The following is a 20956-nucleotide window of genomic DNA, read 5'->3' on the forward strand; positions in this document are numbered from 1 at the left end:
CCCCAAGGATCTGACCCACATCTGCCCCACAGCATCTCCTGCCCCATAGATCTTTCCCACATCAGCCCCACAGCAGCTCCTGACCCATAGATCTGACCCCCATCAGCCCCACAACAGCTCCTGCCCCATAGATCTTTCCCACATCAGCCCCACAGCAGATCCTGCCCCATAGATCTGACCCACATATGTAGCACAGCAGCACCTGCCCCATATATCTGACCCACATCTGCAACACTGCAGCTCCTGCTCCATAAATCTGACCCACATCAGGCCCACATCTGTTCCTGCCCCATAGATCTGACCCACAGCAGCTCCTGCCCTATAGATCCGACCCACATCAGCCCCACAGCAGCTCCTGCCCCATAGATCTGACCCACATCAGACCCACAGCAGCTGCTGACCCATAGATCTGACCCACATCTGCCCCACAGCAGCTCCTGCCCCCTAGACCTGACCCACATGTTCCCCACAGCAGCTCCTGCCCCATAGATCTGACCCACAGCATCTCCTGCCCCGTAGATCTGACCCACATCAGCCCCACAGCAGCTCCTGCCCAATAGATCTGACCCACATCAGACCCACAGCAGCTGATGACCCATAGATCTGACCCAAATCTGCCACGCAGCAGCTCCTGCCCCATAGATCTGACCCCCATCAGCCCCACAACAGCTCCTGCCCCATAGATCTAACTCACAGCAGCCCCACAGCAGCTCCTGCCCCATAGATCTGACGTACATCATCTCCACTTCAGCTCCTGCCCCATAGATCTGACCCAAATCTGCCCCACAGCAGATCCTGCCAAATAGATCTTAACCACAGCAGCTCCTGCCCCATAGATCTGACCCACATCAGCCCCACAGCAGCTCCTACACCATAGATCTGACCCACATCTGCCACACACCATCTCCTACCCCATAGATCTTACCCACTTCTGCCCCACAGCAGCTCCTGCCCCATAGCTCTGACCCACATCGGCACCACAGCAGCTCCTCCCCATAGATCTAACACCCATCAGCCTCACAGCAGCTCCTGCCCCATAGATAAGCCCTACATCTGCCCCACAGCAGCTCCTGCACCATAGATCTGACCCACATCTGCAACACAGCAGCTCCTGCTCCATAAATCTGACCAACATCAGGCCCACATCTGTTCCTGCCCCATAGATCTGACCCACAGCAGCTCCTGCCCCATAGATCTAACCCACATCAGATTCTCAGCAGCTGCTGACCCATAGATCTGACCCACATCTGCCCCACAGCAGCTCCTGCCCCATAGACCTGACCCACATGTTCCCCACCGCAGCTCCTGCCCCATAGATCTGACACATAGCATCTCCTGCCCCATAGATCTGACCCACATCAGCCCCACAGCAGCTCCTGCCCCATAGATCTGACCAACATCAGACCCACAGCAGCTGCTGACCCATAGATCTGACCCACATCTGCCACACAGCAGCTCCTGCCCCATAGATCTAACCCACATCAGCCCCACAGCAGCTCCTGCCCCATATATCTGACACACATCATATGTAAAGCAGCTGCTGCCCAATAGATATGACCCACAGCAGCTCATGGCCTATAGATCTGACCCACATCAGCCCCACAGCAGCTCCTGCCCCATAGATCTGACCCACATGTTCCCAAGAGGAGCTCTGCCCCATTGATTTGACCCACATCAGCCCCACAGTAGCTCCTGCCCCATAGATCTGACCCAAATCTGCCCCACAGCAGATCCTGACAAATAGATCTTAACCACAGCAGCTCCTGCCCCATAGATCTGACCCACATCAGCCCCACAGCAGCTCCTAAAGCATAGATCTCACCCACATCTGCCACACACCATCTCCTACCCCATAGATCTTACCCACTTCTGCCCCACAGCAGCTCCTGCCCCATAGCTCTGAACCACATTAGCCCTACAGCAGCTCCTAAACAATAGATCTGACCCACATCTGCAACACAGCAGCTCCTGCCAAATAGATCTTAACCACAGCAGCTCCTGCCCCATAGATCTGACCCAAATCTGCCCCACAGCAGCTCCTGCCAAATAGATCTTAACCACAGCAGCTCCTGCCCCATAGATCTGACCCAAATCTGCCCCACAGCAGATCCTGCCAAATAGATCTTAACCACAGCAGCTCCTGCCCCATAGATCTGACCCACATCAGCCCCACAGCAGCTCCTACACCATAGATCTGACCCACATCTGCCACACAGCAGCTCCTGCCCCATAGCTCTGACCCACATCTGCACCACAGCAGCTCCTCCCCATAGATCTAACACCCATCAGCCTCACAGCAGCTCCTGCCTCATAGATAAGCCCTACATCTGCCCCACAGCAGCTCCTGCACCATAGATCTGACCCACATCTGCAACACAGCAGCTCCTCCCCATAGATCTAACCCACATCAGACCCACAGCAGCTGCTGACCCATAGATCTGACCCACATCTGCCCCACAGCAGCTCCTGCCCCATAGACCTGACCCACATGTTCCCCACAGCAGCTCCTGCCCCATAGATCTGACCCACATCAGCCCCGAAGCAGCTCCTGCCCCATAGATCTGACCCCCATCAGCCCCACAACAGCTCCTGCCCCATAGATCTAACCCACATCAGCCCCACAGCAGCTCCGGCTTCATATATCTGACACACATCATATGTAAAGCAGCTGCTGCCCAATAGATATGACCCACAACAGCTCCTGCCCCATAGATCTGACCCAAATCTTCCCCACAGCAGATCCTGCCAAATAGATCTTAACCACAGCAGCTCCTGCCCCATAGATCTGACCCACATCAACCCCACAGCAGATCCTACACTATAGATCTGACCCACATCTGCCACACAGCAGCTCCTGCCCCATAGCTCTGACCCACATCTGCACCACAGCAGCTCCTCCCCATAGCTCTAACACCCATCAGCCTCACAGCAGCTCCTGCCCCATAGATATGCCCTACATCTGCCCCACAGCAGCTCCTGCGCCATAGATCTGACCCACATCTGCAACACAGCAGCTCCTGCTCCATAAATCTGACCAACATCAGGCCCACATCTGTTCCTGCCCCATAGATCTGACCAACATCAGACCCACAGCAGCTGCTGACCCATAGATCTGACCCACATCAGCCCCACTGCAGATCCTGCCAAATAGATCTTAACAACAGCAGCTCCTGCCCCATAGATCTGACCCACATCAGCCCCACAGCAGCTCCTACACCATACATCTGACCCACATCTGCCACACACCATCTCCTACCCCATAGATCTTACCCACTTCGGCCCCACAGCAGCTCCTGCCCCATAGCTCTGACCCACATCAGCACCACAGCAGCTCCTCCCCATAGATCTAACACCCATCAGCCTCACAGGAGCTCCTGCCCCATAGATATGCCCTACATCTGCCCCACAGCAACTCCTGCACCATAGATCTGACCCACATCTGCAACACAGCAGCTCCTGCTCCATAAATCTGACCAACATCAGGCCCACATCTGTTCCTGCCCCATAGATCTGACCCACAGCAACTCCTGCCCCATAGATCTGACCCACATCTGCCCCACAGCATCTCCTGCCCCATAGATCTTTCCCACATCAGCCCCACAGCAGATCCTGCCCCATAGATCTGACCCACATATGTCGCACAGCAGAACCTGCCCCATAGATCTGACCCACATCTGCAACACAGCAGCTCCTGCTCCATAAATCTGACCAACATCAGGCCCACATCTGTTCCTGCCCCATAGATCTGACCCACAGCAGCTCCTGCCCCATAGATCTAACCCACATCAGATTCTCAGCAGCTGCTGACCCATAGATCTGACCCACATCTGCCCCACAGCAGCTCCTGCCCCATAGACCTGACCCACATGTTCCCCACCGCAGCTCCTGCCCCATAGATCTGACACATAGCATCTCCTGCCCCATAGATCTGACCCACATCAGCCCCACAGCAGCTCCTGCCCCATAGATCTGACCAACATCAGACCCACAGCAGCTGCTGACCCATAGATCTGACCCACATCTGCCACACAGCAGCTCCTGCCCCATAGATCTAACCCACATCAGCCCCACAGCAGCTCCTGCCCCATATATCTGACACACATCATATGTAAAGCAGCTGCTGCCCAATAGATATGACCCACAGCAGCTCATGGCCTATAGATCTGACCCACATCAGCCCCACAGCAGCTCCTGCCCCATAGATCTGACCCACATGTTCCCAAGAGGAGCTCTGCCCCATTGATTTGACCCACATCAGCCCCACAGTAGCTCCTGCCCCATAGATCTGACCCAAATCTGCCCCACAGCAGATCCTGACAAATAGATCTTAACCACAGCAGCTCCTGCCCCATAGATCTGACCCACATCAGCCCCACAGCAGCTCCTAAAGCATAGATCTGACCCACATCTGCCACACACCATCTCCTACCCCATAGATCTTACCCACTTCTGCCCCACAGCAGCTCCTGCCCCATAGCTCTGAACCACATTAGCCCTACAGCAGCTCCTAAACAATAGATCTGACCCACATCTGCAACACAGCAGCTCCTGCCAAATAGATCTTAACCACAGCAGCTCCTGCCCCATAGATCTGACCCAAATCTGCCCCACAGCAGCTCCTGCCAAATAGATCTTAACCACAGCAGCTCCTGCCCCATAGATCTGACCCAAATCTGCCCCACAGCAGATCCTGCCAAATAGATCTTAACCACAGCAGCTCCTGCCCCATAGATCTGACCCACATCAGCCCCACAGCAGCTCCTACACCATAGATCTGACCCACATCTGCCACACAGCAGCTCCTGCCCCATAGCTCTGACCCACATCTGCACCACAGCAGCTCCTCCCCATAGATCTAACACCCATCAGCCTCACAGCAGCTCCTGCCTCATAGATAAGCCCTACATCTGCCCCACAGCAGCTCCTGCACCATAGATCTGACCCACATCTGCAACACAGCAGCTCCTCCCCATAGATCTAACCCACATCAGACCCACAGCAGCTGCTGACCCATAGATCTGACCCACATCTGCCCCACAGCAGCTCCTGCCCCATAGACCTGACCCACATGTTCCCCACAGCAGCTCCTGCCCCATAGATCTGACCCACATCAGCCCCGAAGCAGCTCCTGCCCCATAGATCTGACCCCCATCAGCCCCACAACAGCTCCTGCCCCATAGATCTAACCCACATCAGCCCCACAGCAGCTCCGGCTTCATATATCTGACACACATCATATGTAAAGCAGCTGCTGCCCAATAGATATGACCCACAACAGCTCCTGCCCCATAGATCTGACCCAAATCTTCCCCACAGCAGATCCTGCCAAATAGATCTTAACCACAGCAGCTCCTGCCCCATAGATCTGACCCACATCAACCCCACAGCAGATCCTACACTATAGATCTGACCCACATCTGCCACACAGCAGCTCCTGCCCCATAGCTCTGACCCACATCTGCACCACAGCAGCTCCTCCCCATAGCTCTAACACCCATCAGCCTCACAGCAGCTCCTGCCCCATAGATATGCCCTACATCTGCCCCACAGCAGCTCCTGCGCCATAGATCTGACCCACATCTGCAACACAGCAGCTCCTGCTCCATAAATCTGACCAACATCAGGCCCACATCTGTTCCTGCCCCATAGATCTGACCAACATCAGACCCACAGCAGCTCCTGCCCCATAGACCTGACCCACATGTTCCCCACAGCAGCTGCTGACCCATAGATCTGACCCAAATCAGCCCCGAAGCAGCTCCTGCCCCATAGATCTGACCCCCATCAGCCCCACAACAGCTCCTGCCCCATAGATCTAACCCACATCAGCCCCACAGCAGCTCCGGCCCCATAGATCTGACACACATCATATGTAAAGCAGCTGCTGCCCAATAGATATGACCCACAGCAGCTCCTGCCCCATAGATCTGACCCACATCAGCCCCACAGCAGCTCCTACACCATAGATCTGACCCACATCTGCCACACACCATCTCCTACCCCATAGATCTTACCCTCTTCTGCCCCACAGCAGCTCCTGCCCCATAGCTCTGACCCACATCTGCACCACAGCAGCTCCTCCCCATAGATCTAACACCCATCAGCCTCACAGCTGCTCCTGCCCCATAGATAAGCCCTACATCTGCCCCACAGCAGCTCCTGCACCATAGATCTGACCCACATCTGCAGCACAGCAGCTCCAGCTCCATAAATCTGACCAACATCAGGCCCACATCTGTTCCTGCCTCATAGATCTGACCCACAGCAGCTCCTGCCCCATAGATCTGACCCACATTTGCCACACAGCAGCTCCTGCCCCATAGATCTGACCCACATCTGCCCCACTGCAGCTCCTGCCCCATAGATCTGACCCACATCAGCCCCACAGCAGCTCCTGCCCCATAGATCTGACCCACATCAGCCCCACAGCAGCTCCTCCCCATAGATCTAACACCCATCAGCCTCACAGCAGCTCCTGCCCCATAGATATGCCCTACATCTGCCCCACAGCAGCTCCTGCACCATAGATCTGACCCACATCTGCAACTCAGCAGCTCCTGCTCCATAAATCTGACCAACATCAGGCCTACATCTGTTCCTGCCCCATAGATCTGACCCACAGCAGCTCCTGCCCCATAGATCTGACCCATATTTGCCACACAGCAGCTCCTGCCCCGTAGATCTGCCTCACTTGCGCCCCACAGCAGCCTTCGCCCAATAGATCTGACCCACATGTGCCCACAGCAGCTCCTACCCCATAGATCTCAGCCACATCAGCCCCACAGCTGCTCCACGGCACGGTTTCCCCTGCTCGGTGCGGCTCGCGAGCTTTGCGGCGCCGGCTATGCATTTTTGCCTGCGGAGACGCCACGGGAGCGACATTTGGCTGATTCCGAGGAACGTCCGAGCCGAGCGGTGCCCGCCGGGAGCGGTTGGACCGTGCCGGCGCACTTGAGCGGGGTCCGTTCGAGCCGGAAATCCGGACTGCGGGCAGGCCGCGTAGCGAGGGATGGCGAAAGAGCGGCGGGAAGCCGCAACCGAAAAACTCCACAGCCCGGCGCTCAACCGCGCTCGCCTGCGCCCGCTCGTTGCCGCCTCTGGAGACGAGCACGCGCTCGCTCCTGCAGACGAAAACGGAAGGCGTAAGAAAAAACGGCTTCGGAAAAGAACGGCGCCGACTACCGGCAGCGGCGCCGAGGGTAAGCGGCGCTCTACGTCGACGTAACGGTAGGTAAGAAACTACAGCGACCCCCCAGCAAGCTTTGGAGCTTTAGCGCACCCCCATCTCACAGGGCGGCAAAGCCTAGCCGAAAGCGGGTAGACGTGTCAGATACACGCAAGCCGCACGGGCAGCAACCCCTAGACGCCGCCGCCGAGCACCACGGCCCGCTCGGAGCCGGGTAGACCGTGCCGACCTAGCCGAGCCGCATAGGCAGAGACCTCTAGCAGCCGCCGCCGAGCACCACGGCCCACTTGGAGCCGGGTAGACCGTGCCGACCTAGTCGAGCCGCATAGGCAGCGACCTCTAGCAGCCGCCGCCGAGCACCATGGCCAGCTCGGAGCCGGGTAGACCGTGCCGACCTAGTCGAGGCGCATAGGCAGCGACCTCTAGCATCTGCCGCCGAGCACCACGGCCCGCTCGGAGCCGGGTAGACCGTGCCGACCTAGTCGAGCCGCATAGGCAGCGACCTCTAGCAGCCGCCGCCGTGCACCACGGGCCGCTAGGAGCCGGGTAGACCGTGCCGACCTAGTCGATCCGCATAGGCAGCGACCTCTAGCAGCCGCCGCCGAGCACCACGGCCTGCTCGGAGCCGGGTAGACCGTGCCGACCTAGTCGAGGCGCATAGGCAGCGACCTCTAGCATCTGCCGCCGAGCACCACGGCCCGCTCGGAGCCGGGTAGACCGTGCCGACCTAGTCAAGCCGCATAGGCAGCGACCTCTAGCAGCCGCCGCCGTGCACCACGGGCCGCTAGGAGCCGGGTAGACCGTGCCGACCTAGTCGATCCGCATAGGCAGCGACCTCTAGCAGCCGCCGCCGAGCACCACGGCCTGCTCGGAGCCGGGTAGACCGTGCCGACCTAGTCGAGCCGCATGGGCAGCGACGCCTAGCCGCCGACGCCGTGCCACCCCCCCCCCTCTTACTCCCCCCCCACCTCCCCCCTCTTCCCCCCCCCGCACAAGAGCGGCACTTGGCCACTTCCGCGGAACGCCCGAGCCGAGCTGAGTCCGCCTGGAGAGGCTGGACCGTGCCGCCGCGGCTCAGAACGCCCGACTCCGCCGAGGAGCGTCCGAGCCGAGCGGAACCCGCCGGGAGCGGTTGGACCGTGCCGGCGCACTCGAGCCTCCGCGGCTCAGATAGCCGGACGCCGCCGAGGAACGTCCGAGCCGAGCGGAGCCCGCCGGGAGAGGCTGGACCATGCCGGCGCACCCGAGCCTCCGCGGCTGAGACCCCCCGGACGCCGCCGCGGAACGTCCGAGCCGAGCCGAGCCCGCCGAGAGCGGTTGGACCGTGCCGGCGCACTCGAGCCGCCGCGGCTCAAATCGCCCGACTCCGCCCAGGAGCGTCCGAGCCGAGCGGAACCCGCCGGGAGCGGTTGGACCGTGCCGGCGCACTCGAGCCGCCGCGGCTCAGATCGCCGGACGCCGACGAGGAAAGTCCGTGCCGAGCGGAGCCTGCAGGGAGGGGCTGTGCAGTGCCGGCGCACTCGAGCCACCGCGGCTGAGACCCCCCGGACACCACCGAGGAACGTCCGAACCGAACGGAGCCCGCCGGGAGAGGCTGGACCGTGCCGGCGCACACGAGCCTCCGCGCTGGCCAGCGGTCGCTGCATGTCCGGCTCGAGTTGGTCGGCACGGTCTACCCGGCTCCGAGCGGATCGAAGCTCATGCGGCGGCGGCCAGGGGTCGCTGAGCGGCGGCCAGCTCATGTCGGCACGGTCTACACTGCTCCGCCGCGGACGCTAGAGGTCGCTGACGGACGGGCTGGCAGACGTGCAGCGACACCTAGCGACCGCCGCCGATCCCTCGCGCACGCACGGAGCAGGGTAGACCGTGCCGACCTAGTCGAGCCGCATAGGCAGCGACCTCTAGCAGCCGCCGCCGAGCACCACGTCCCGCTCGGAGCCGGGTAGACCATGCCGACCTAGTCGAGACGCATGGGAAGCGAAGCCTAGCCGCCGACGCAGTGCCCCCCCCCCCCTCCCCTCACCCTCCGGAGACGCTCGAAGCCAGGTAGACAGTGCCAGCGCAGAGGAGCCGCCACGAGAGCGACACTTGGCCACTTCCGCGGAACGTCCGAGCCGAGCGGAGCCCGCCGGGAGAGGCTGGACCGTGCCGGTGCACTCGAGCCGCGATGGCCAGGGGTCGAGCCGTGTTGACCGTGCCGGAGCACCGGAGGCGCCACGGAGATGCCACTCGGCCGCAGCCGCGGAACGACCAGGGTGCACGTATGAGCCGGCCGCTGTTCGCCGGGTCGGGGCGCACCCGGGCTTCTCGGTTCGGCCTTGCTTGAAGCTGGCCGTCCCGCCACCACCACCGCGGTTTTGCCCTTTTGTCTGCGTGTTTGTTTGTTCGTCCGTTCGTTCGTACTTTGGTCCGTTCGATTGTTTGTCCGTGCCCCCACGCGCCCTCTCGGTTTTATTATTTTCCGTTTGTTTGTTTGTTTGTTTGTTTGTTTTTCTCGTGGGTTCTTCTTTACTTTCCCCTTTTTTAGATTTTGAAAAAGCCGCCCTGCCCCCCCCCGCCTCCCCGGCTCTGCAGGAAGAGCGTGGGCGCGTGCGCAGTCCCCGCCCACCAAGGTCCGTTCGGGCCGGATATCCGGACTGCGAGCAGGCCGCGTGGCGAGGGATGGCGAAAGAGCGGCTGGAAGACGGCAGCGGCGAGAGGTGGGCCAGCGGGAGGCGGCCGCGTCCCCCGCGGGGTTCGTGCCTAGCCTCTCTCCCAGCCGGCAGATGAGGTGGAACGGTACGTGGGATTTTTGGCGGGAGGAGGAGGTGGTGGCGGTGGTGGCGGTGGTGGCAGAGGGGCTCGGGGGTGGCGAGGCATTTTGGCGGGCTCCGGTCGCCGAGTCGAGCCGCCATTGGGCCGAGCCGTCAGGAGCACCCCAGCGGAAAAAGGAAAGAAAAGAAAAAAACCAAACGGGCCAATCGGGTCCAAACAAATAACCGAGCGAGTGGCCGACCAAACAAAAAAAAAACAAAAACAAAAACAAAGACAAACAAACAAATAAAAAAACACGGTCGCGGGCCGGTCGGGCGAGATGCGTCCGGGAGAGGGCGGGTTGTGGGCGAGGGCCGGGGTGGGGGCAGGCGGAGGCGGGCCGCCGTCGGGTACGGGTCGGGTTCCCGCTCGTGCGGTGTGGACTGGGGGGGGGGGAAGGTGGAAGACGGACGCAGGGCCGGGAAGATCAGGCGCCGGCAGCCAGGTCTACCCGCATACCCGCAACCCCGCCGCGGACCCCCGGCCACGGAAGCGACCCCATTCTTCGTGACAGAGGCCGTGCCGGTCCAGGCCGGGCCGGGCCTACTCACGCGCGGGCGACGAGGAGAAAGAGAAGAAGGGAAGGGAAGGGAAGGGAAGGGAAGGGAAGGGAAGGGAAGGGAAGGGAAGGGAAGGGAAGGGAAGGGAAGGGAAGGGAAGGGAAGGGAAGGGAAGGGAAGGGAAGGGAAGGGAAGGGAAGGGAAGGGAAGGGAAGGGAAGGGAAGGGAAGGGAAGGGAAGGGAAGGGAAGTGAAAAGGGAAGGGAAGGGAAGGGAAGGGAAGGGAAGGGAAGGGAAGGGAAGGGAAGGGAAGGGAAGGGAAGGGAAGGGAAGGGAAGGGAAGGGAAGGGAAGGGAAGGGAAGGCAGAAGTCAAAGAAAAGTAGAAGAGAAGAAGGTGTGAAAAAGTACAGATAGATCGTAAAATGTCGCGGTAAAATAAAATAAAATAAAATAAAAGTAATAAAAAGATGGGGGTGGGTCATGGGCGGAAGCGGTCGGGTCGGGTCGGGTCGGGTCGGGTCGGGTCGGGTCGGGTCGGGGGGCGGCTGGCCGTTCGTCGTACCCTTACCGCTTGACACAGCTGCGTGACGCGCGGCTATGGCCGACACGTCTACCCGCGGCACGGACGGGAAACGGCACCGGCCGACAGGTCAACCCCGCTACGGCCGACACGTCTACCCGCGGCACGGACGGGAAACTTCACCCGCCGATCGAGCGGGTGGATGGTCGCCCAGGTCTACCCCGTGCCACCACGAAGCGGGAAGGTGGATGCATGGATGGATGGATGGATGGATGGGGAAAAACCGGGCGAAAGGGGGCCTGGCACGCGCCCGCGCGCGACCAGCCGCACACCCCCTCCCTTTCCACGCGCCGGCGCCGGCGCACGGAACCCCCCGAACGGAGGACGGAAGCAACGCAGCGAGCGCTGGGTCTCCCAGCGGGTGCTGGGAGGTTGCACCAGGTAAAAGACCAAGAGGTACCAATTGTCACCAGAGTGGTTCACAGACGGCAGTACCGCACCAATAGGGACTCATTGCTCCCCATTCACAAGCTAATTCGCCAATTAGAGAATCAGGGAGTGATTAGCAAAACTCACTCGCCTTTTAACAGCCCCATATGGCCAGTGTGTAAAACCAGTGGGGAATGGAGGCTGACGGTGGATTACCATGGCCTGAATGAAGTCACACCTCCATTAAGTGCTGCTGTACCAGACATGCTAGAACTCCAGTATGAACTGGAGTCAAAAGAAGCTAGGTGGTATGCCACCATTGACATTGCTAATGCCTTCTTTTCCATCCCATTGGCTGCAAAATGTAGGCCACAGTTTGCTTTTACCTGGAGAGGTATTCAGTACACCTGGAACCGTTTACCTCAAGGGTGGAAGCACAGCTCAACAATTTGCCATGGATTGATCCAAGCTGTTTTGGAACAGGGTGATGCTCCTGAGCACTTGCAGTATATTGATGATATTGTAGTGTGGGGCCATACAGCAGCAGAGGTTTTCAAGAAAGGGAAACAGATAATCCAAATTCTTTTGCAAGCTGGTTTTGCCATTAAGCGCAGCAAGGTGAAGGGGCCTGCTCAGGAAATCCAGTTCTTAGGTATAAAATGGCAAGATGGACGTCGTCACATCCCAGCAGATGTGATTGACAAAATCACTGCTATGTCTCCGCCCACTGACAAGACAGAGACCCAATCTTTTCTGGGAGTAGTGGGCTTTTGGAGAATGCATGTCCCAAACTACAGCCACATAGTGAGCCCCCTCTATCAGGTAACACAGAAGAAGAATAATTTCTCATGGGGTCCTGAGCAGCAGCAGGCTTTTGAGCAGATAAAACAAGAAATAGCCTGTGCCGTGGCCTTGGGGCCAGTACGGACGGGGCAGGATGTGAGGATCCGAGGCCGACCGCTAGGATTTTGGAGTCAAGCATATAAAGGGTCTGAGGAGCGCTACACTCCGACTAAGAAGGAGATCTTAGCCGTGTATGAGGGGGTTCGGGCTGCTTCTGAAGTAGTTGGGACAGAGGTTCAGCTTCTTCTAGCACCTCGCTTGCCAGTAATAAACTGGATGTTTAAAGGACAGGTTCCCTCCACCCATCATGCTACTGATGCCACTTGGAGTAAGTGGATTTCATTAATTACACAACGAGCTTGAATGGGAAAACTCAGCCGTCCTGGAATTCTAGAAGTGATCATGGACTGGCCTGAGAGTAAAAAAATTGAAACACCACCTACAGAAGAGGTATCACGTGCTAAAGAGGCACCACCATACAATGAGCTACCAGAAAACGAAAAGTAATTTGCCCTATTCACAGACGGATCATGTCGTATTGTAGGGAAGCATCGCAGATGGAAAGCTGCTGTATGGAGCCCCACACAACAAGTTGCAGAGGCCACTGAAGGTAAAGGAGAATCAAGTCAATTTGCAGAGGTAAAGGCTGTTCAGCTGGCTTTAGATGTGGCTGAACGGGAGAGGTGGCCAATGCTTCATATCTTTATACTGATTCATGGATGGTGGCAAATGCCTTATGGGGGTGGCTGCAACAGTGGAACCATCCTCTGCTACCAAATCTGTCACGGTTTGAACGAAAAATCCACCTGCGTCCGTGACAAGGGCCGTGGGCCCCTGAAGGGCCCTCAGCCGAAAAGAAAAAGTTAATTAAGAAAACAGCGGCAACGATGTAAGGAGGCACACTTATTTACTAAATACTATATCGAAATACAGGATAACACAATAGAATACAATATAATTGAAAATTGAGCTAATGAATCAAGCAAAATAGGAGAGAGAATGAGTCCCGTAACCGAGAGGCCTACTGTGAATCTGGGCGAACGGCTGAAGGCTCCCACACACTGCCCTGAACGCCAGAACTCGAAAGACGTCAGTCTGTTCTGCGACACAGTTAATATAGAGTCCAGGTCCCGTGACCCATCGTGTTGCTCTCTGGGAGATGTAGTCTTCTTCTGTAAGTTGCAGATTCAGTAAAATTATCCATGCTTTATATGATGTTATGATGTGGAATACTGATAGCAAAATTACAACATTATTAAACCATGACAATCTGACCCACAGCAGCTCCTGCCCCATAGACCTGATACACATGTGCCCCACAGCAGCTCCTGCCCAATAGATCGGACCGACATATGGCCCACAGCACCTCCTGCCCCATAGACCTGATACACATGTGCCCCACAGCAGCTCCTGCCCAATAGATCGGACCGACATATGGCCCACAGCAACTCCTGCCCCATAGATCTGACACACATCTCCCCCAAAGCATCTCCTGCCCCATAGATCTTTCACACATCAGCCCCACAGCAGCTCCTGCCCCATAGATCTGACCCACATATGTCGCACAGCAGCACCTGGCCCATAGATCTGACCCACATCTGTCGCACAGCAGCTCCTGCCCTATAGATCTAACCCACATCAACCCCACAGCAGCTCCTGCCCCATAGATCTGATACACATCATATATAAAGCAGCTGCTGCTGAATAGATATGACCCACAGCACCTTCAGCCCCATGGATCTGACCCACATCAGCCCCACAGCAGCTCCTGCCCCATAGATCTGACACACATCATATGTAAATCAGCTGCCGCCCAAAGGATATGACCCACAGCAGCTCCTGCCCTATAGATCTGACCCACATCACCCCACAGCAGCTCCTGCCTCATAGATCTGACCCACATGTTCCCAAGAGTAGCTCTGCCCCATTGATTTGACCCACATCAGCCCCACAGTAGCTTTTGCCACATAGATCTGACCCCCATCAGCCCCACTGCAGCTCCTGCCCCATAGATCTGACACACATCATATGTAAAGCAGCTGCTGCCAAATAGATCTTAACCACAGCAGCTCCTGCCCCATAGATCAGACCCACAGCAGCCCCACAGCAGCTCCTGCCCCATAGATCTGACCCACATCTGTCGCACAGCAGCTCCTGCCCCATAGATCTAACCCACATCAACCCCACAGCAGCTCCTGCCCCATAGATCTGACACACATCATATATAAAGCAGCTGCTGCTCAATAGATATGACCCACAGCACCTTCAGCCCCAAGGATCTGACCCACATCAGCCCCACAGCAGCTCCTGCCCCATAGATCTGACACACACCATATGTAAAGCAGCTGCTGCCCAAAAGATATGACCCACAGCAGCTCCTGCCCTATAGATCTGACCCACATCACCCCACAGCAGCTCCTGCCTCATAGATCTGACCCACATGTTCCCAAGAGCAGCTCTGCCCCATTGATTTGAACCACATCAGCCCCACAGTAGCTCCTGCCCCATAGATCTGACCCCCATCAGCCCCACTGCAGCTCCTGCCCCATAGATCTGACACACATCATATGTAAAGCAGCTGCTGCCCAATAGATATGACCCACAACAGCTCCTGCCCCATAGATCTAACCCACAGCAGCCCCACAGCAGCTCCTGCCCCATAGATCTGACGTACATCAACTCCACTGCAGTTCCTGCCCCATAGATCTGACCCAAATCTGCCCCACAGCAGATCCTGCCAAATAGATCTTAACCACAGCAGCTCCTGCCCCATAGATCTGACATACATCATCTCCACTGCAGCTCCTGCCCCATAGATCTGACCCACATCTGTCGCACAGCAGCTCCTGCCCCATAGATCAGACCCACATCAGCCCCACAGCAGCTCCTGCCCCATAGATCTTTCCCACATCAGCCCCACAGCAGATCCTGCCCCATAGATCTGAACCACATCTGTCGCACAGCAGCTCCTGCCCAATAGATCAGACCCACATCAGCCCCACAGCAGCTCCTGCCCCATAGATCTTTCCCACATCAGCCACACAGCAGCTCCTGCCCCATAGATCTTTCCCACATCAGCCCCACAGCAGATCCTGCCCCATAGATCTGACCCACATCTGTCGCACAGCAGCTCCTGCCCAATAGATCAGACTCACATCAGCCCCACAGCAGCTCCTGCCCCATAGATCTTTCCCACATCAGCCACACAGCAGCTCCTGCCCCATAGATCTTTCCCACATCAGCCCCACAGCAGATCCTGCCCCATAGATCTTACCCACATATGTCGCACAGCAGCACCTGACTCATAGATCTGACCAACATCTGCCCCACAGCAGATCCTGCCCCATAGATCAAACCCACATCAACCCCACAGCAGCTCCTGCCCCATAGATCTGACACACATCATATGTAAAGCAGCAGCTGCCCAATAGATATGACCCACAGCAGCTTCAGCCCCAAGGATCTGACCCACATCAGCCCCACAGCAGCTTCTGCCCCATAGATCGGACCCACATCAGCCCCACAGCAGCTCCTGCCTCATAGATCTGACCCACATGTTCCCAAGAGCAGCTCTGCCCCATTGATTTGACCCACATCAGCCCCACAGTAGCTCCTGCCCCATAGATCTGACCCCCATCAGCCCCACTGCAGCTCCTGCCCTATAGATCTGACGTACATCATCTCCACAGCAGATCCTGCCCCATAGATCTGACCCACATATGTCGCAAGCAGCTCCTGCCCCATAGATCAGACCAACATCAGCCCCACAGTAGCTCCTGCCCCATAGATCTGAACCCCATCAGCCCCACAGCAGCACCTGCCCCATAGATCTGACCCACATCTGTCGCACAGCAGCTCCTGCCCCATAGATCTCACCCACATCAACCCCACAGCAGCTCCTGCCTCATAGATCTGACACACATCATATGTAAAGCAGCTGCTGCCCAATAGATCAGACCCACAACAGCTCCTGCCCCATAGATCTAACCCACAGCAGCCCCACAGCAGCTCCTGCCCCATAGATCTGACGTACATCATCTCCACTGCAGCTCCTGCCCCATAGATCTGACCCACATATGTCTCACAGCAGCACCTGCCCCATAGACCTGACCCACATCTGTCGCACAGCAGCTCCTGCCCCATTGATCAAACGAACATCAGCCCCACAGTAGCTCCTGCCCCATAGATCTGACCCCCATCAGCCCCACAGTAGCTCCTGCCCCATAGATCTGACCCCCATCAGCCCCACAACAGCTCCTGCCCCATAGATCTAACCCACATCAGCCCCACAGCAGCTCCTGCCCCATAGATCTAACACACATCATATGTAAAGCAGCTGCTGCCCAATAGATATGACCCACAGCAGCTTCAGCCCCATGGATCTGACCCACATCAGCCCCACAGCAGCTCCTTCCCCATAGATCTGACCCACATATGCCCCACAGCAGCTCCTGCCCCATAGATCTGACATACATCATCTCCACTGCAGCTCCTGCCCCATAGATCTAACCCTCATATGTCGCACAGCAGCACCTGCCCCATAGATCTGACCCACATCTGTCGCACAGCAGCTCCTGCCCCATAGATCTGACCCATATTTGCCACACAGCAGCTCCTGCCCCGTAGATCTGCCTCACTTGCGCCCCACAGCAGCCTTCGCCCAATAGATCTGACCCACATGTGCCCACAGCAGCTCCTACCCCATAGATCTCACCCACATCAGCCCCACAGCTGCTCCACGGCACGGTTTCCCCTGCTCGGTGCGGCTCGCGAGCTTTGCGGCGCCGGCTATGCATTTTTGCCTGCGGAGACGCCACGGGAGCGACATTTGGCTGATTCCGAGGAACGTCCGAGCCGAGCGGTGCCCGCCGGGAGCGGTTGGACCGTGCCGGCGCACTTGAGCGGGGTCCGTTCGAGCCGGAAATCCGGACTGCGGGCAGGCCGCGTAGCGAGGGATGGCGAAAGAGCGGCGGGAAGCCGCAACCGAAAAACTCCACAGCCCGGCGCTCAACCGCGCTCGCCTGCGCCCGCTCGTTGCCGCCTCTGGAGACGAGCACGCGCTCGCTCCTGCAGACGAAAACGGAAGGCGTAAGAAAAAACGGCTTCGGAAAAGAACGGCGCCGACTACCGGCAGCGGCGCCGAGGGTAAGCGGCGCTCTACGTCGACGTAACGGTAGGTAAGAAACTACAGCGACCCCCCAGCAAGCTTTGGAGCTTTAGCGCACCCCCATCTCACAGGGCGGCAAAGCCTAGCCGAAAGCGGGTAGACGTGTCAGATACACGCAAGCCGCACGGGCAGCAACCCCTAGACGCCGCCGCCGAGCACCACGGCCCGCTCGGAGCCGGGTAGACCGTGCCGACCTAGCCGAGCCGCATAGGCAGAGACCTCTAGCAGCCGCCGCCGAGCACCACGGCCCACTTGGAGCCGGGTAGACCGTGCCGACCTAGTCGAGCCGCATAGGCAGCGACCTCTAGCAGCCGCCGCCGAGCACCATGGCCAGCTCGGAGCCGGGTAGACCGTGCCGACCTAGTCGAGGCGCATAGGCAGCGACCTCTAGCATCTGCCGCCGAGCACCACGGCCCGCTCGGAGCCGGGTAGACCGTGCCGACCTAGTCGAGCCGCATAGGCAGCGACCTCTAGCAGCCGCCGCCGTGCACCACGGGCCGCTAGGAGCCGGGTAGACCGTGCCGACCTAGTCGATCCGCATAGGCAGCGACCTCTAGCAGCCGCCGCCGAGCACCACGGCCTGCTCGGAGCCGGGTAGACCGTGCCGACCTAGTCGAGGCGCATAGGCAGCGACCTCTAGCATCTGCCGCCGAGCACCACGGCCCGCTCGGAGCCGGGTAGACCGTGCCGACCTAGTCAAGCCGCATAGGCAGCGACCTCTAGCAGCCGCCGCCGTGCACCACGGGCCGCTAGGAGCCGGGTAGACCGTGCCGACCTAGTCGATCCGCATAGGCAGCGACCTCTAGCAGCCGCCGCCGAGCACCACGGCCTGCTCGGAGCCGGGTAGACCGTGCCGACCTAGTCGAGCCGCATGGGCAGCGACGCCTAGCCGCCGACGCCGTGCCACCCCCCCCCCTCTTACTCCCCCCCCACCTCCCCCCTCTTCCCCCCCCCGCACAAGAGCGGCACTTGGCCACTTCCGCGGAACGCCCGAGCCGAGCTGAGTCCGCCTGGAGAGGCTGGACCGTGCCGCCGCGGCTCAGAACGCCCGACTCCGCCGAGGAGCGTCCGAGCCGAGCGGAACCCGCCGGGAGCGGTTGGACCGTGCCGGCGCACTCGAGCCTCCGCGGCTCAGATAGCCGGACGCCGCCGAGGAACGTCCGAGCCGAGCGGAGCCCGCCGGGAGAGGCTGGACCATGCCGGCGCACCCGAGCCTCCGCGGCTGAGACCCCCCGGACGCCGCCGCGGAACGTCCGAGCCGAGCCGAGCCCGCCGAGAGCGGTTGGACCGTGCCGGCGCACTCGAGCCGCCGCGGCTCAAATCGCCCGACTCCGCCCAGGAGCGTCCGAGCCGAGCGGAACCCGCCGGGAGCGGTTGGACCGTGCCGGCGCACTCGAGCCGCCGCGGCTCAGATCGCCGGACGCCGACGAGGAAAGTCCGTGCCGAGCGGAGCCTGCAGGGAGGGGCTGTGCAGTGCCGGCGCACTCGAGCCACCGCGGCTGAGACCCCCCGGACACCACCGAGGAACGTCCGAACCGAACGGAGCCCGCCGGGAGAGGCTGGACCGTGCCGGCGCACACGAGCCTCCGCGCTGGCCAGCGGTCGCTGCATGTCCGGCTCGAGTTGGTCGGCACGGTCTACCCGGCTCCGAGCGGATCGAAGCTCATGCGGCGGCGGCCAGGGGTCGCTGAGCGGCGGCCAGCTCATGTCGGCACGGTCTACACTGCTCCGCCGCGGACGCTAGAGGTCGCTGACGGACGGGCTGGCAGACGTGCAGCGACACCTAGCGACCGCCGCCGATCCCTCGCGCACGCACGGAGCAGGGTAGACCGTGCCGACCTAGTCGAGCCGCATAGGCAGCGACCTCTAGCAGCCGCCGCCGAGCACCACGTCCCGCTCGGAGCCGGGTAGACCGTGCCGACCTAGTCGAGACGCATGGGAAGCGAAGCCTAGCCGCCGACGCAGTGCCCCCCCCCCCCTCCCCTCACCCTCCGGAGACGCTCGAAGCCAGGTAGACAGTGCCAGCGCAGAGGAGCCGCCACGAGAGCGACACTTGGCCACTTCCGCGGAACGTCCGAGCCGAGCGGAGCCCGCCGGGAGAGGCTGGACCGTGCCGGTGCACTCGAGCCGCGATGGCCAGGGGTCGAGCCGTGTTGACCGTGCCGGAGCACCGGAGGCGCCACGGAGATGCCACTCGGCCGCAGCCGCGGAACGACCAGGGTGCACGTATGAGCCGGCCGCTGTTCGCCGGGTCGGGGCGCACCCGGGCTTCTCGGTTCGGCCTTGCTTGAAGCTGGCCGTCCCGCCACCACCACCGCGGTTTTGCCCTTTTGTCTGCGTGTTTGTTTGTTCGTCCGTTCGTTCGTACTTTGGTCCGTTCGATTGTTTGTCCGTGCCCCCACGCGCCCTCTCGGTTTTATTATTTTCCGTTTGTTTGTTTGTTTGTTTGTTTGTTTTTCTCGTGGGTTCTTCTTTACTTTCCCCTTTTTTAGATTTTGAAAAAGCCGCCCTGCCCCCCCCCGCCTCCCCGGCTCTGCAGGAAGAGCGTGGGCGCGTGCGCAGTCCCCGCCCACCAAGGTCCGTTCGGGCCGGATATCCGGACTGCGAGCAGGCCGCGTGGCGAGGGATGGCGAAAGAGCGGCTGGAAGACGGCAGCGGCGAGAGGTGGGCCAGCGGGAGGCGGCCGCGTCCCCCGCGGGGTTCGTGCCTAGCCTCTCTCCCAGCCGGCAGATGAGGTGGAACGGTACGTGGGATTTTCGGCGGGAGGAGGAGGTGGTGGCGGTGGTGGCGGTGGTGGCAGAGGGGCTCGGGGGTGGCGAGGCATTTTGGCGGGCTCCGGTCGCCGAGTCGAGCCGCCATTGGGCCGAGCCGTCAGGAGCACCCCAGCGGAAAAAGGAAAGAAAAGAAAAAAACCAAACGGGCCAATCGGGTCCAAACAAATAACCGAGCGAGTGGCCGACCAAACAAAAAAAAAACAAAAACAAAAACAAAGACAAACAAACAAATAAAAAAACACGGTCGCGGGCCGGTCGGGCGAGATGCGTCCGGGAGAGGGCGGGTTGTGGGCGAGGGCCGGGGTGGGGGCAGGCGGAGGCGGGCCGCCGTCGGGTACGGGTCGGGTTCCCGCTCGTGCGGTGTGGACTGGGGGGGGGGGAAGGTGGAAGACGGACGCAGGGCCGGGAAGATCAGGCGCCGGCAGCCAGGTCTACCCGCATACCCGCAACCCCGCCGCGGACCCCCGGCCACGGAAGCGACCCCATTCTTCGTGACAGAGGCCGTGCCGGTCCAGGCCGGGCCGGGCCTACTCACGCGCGGGCGACGAGGAGAAAGAGAAGAAGGGAAGGGAAGGGAAGGGAAGGGAAGGGAAGGGAAGGGAAGGGAAGGGAAGGGAAGGGAAGGGAAGGGAAGGGAAGGGAAGGGAAGGGAAGGGAAGGGAAGGGAAGGGAAGGGAAGGGAAGGGAAGGGAAGGGAAGTGAAAAGGGAAGGGAAGGGAAGGGAAGGGAAGGGAAGGGAAGGGA

Source organism: Coturnix japonica, chromosome 27 (assembly GCF_054131305.1).
Source record: "Coturnix japonica strain WE chromosome 27, WE-NBRP24, whole genome shotgun sequence".
In the NCBI taxonomy this organism is placed as follows: domain Eukaryota; kingdom Metazoa; phylum Chordata; class Aves; order Galliformes; family Phasianidae; genus Coturnix; species Coturnix japonica.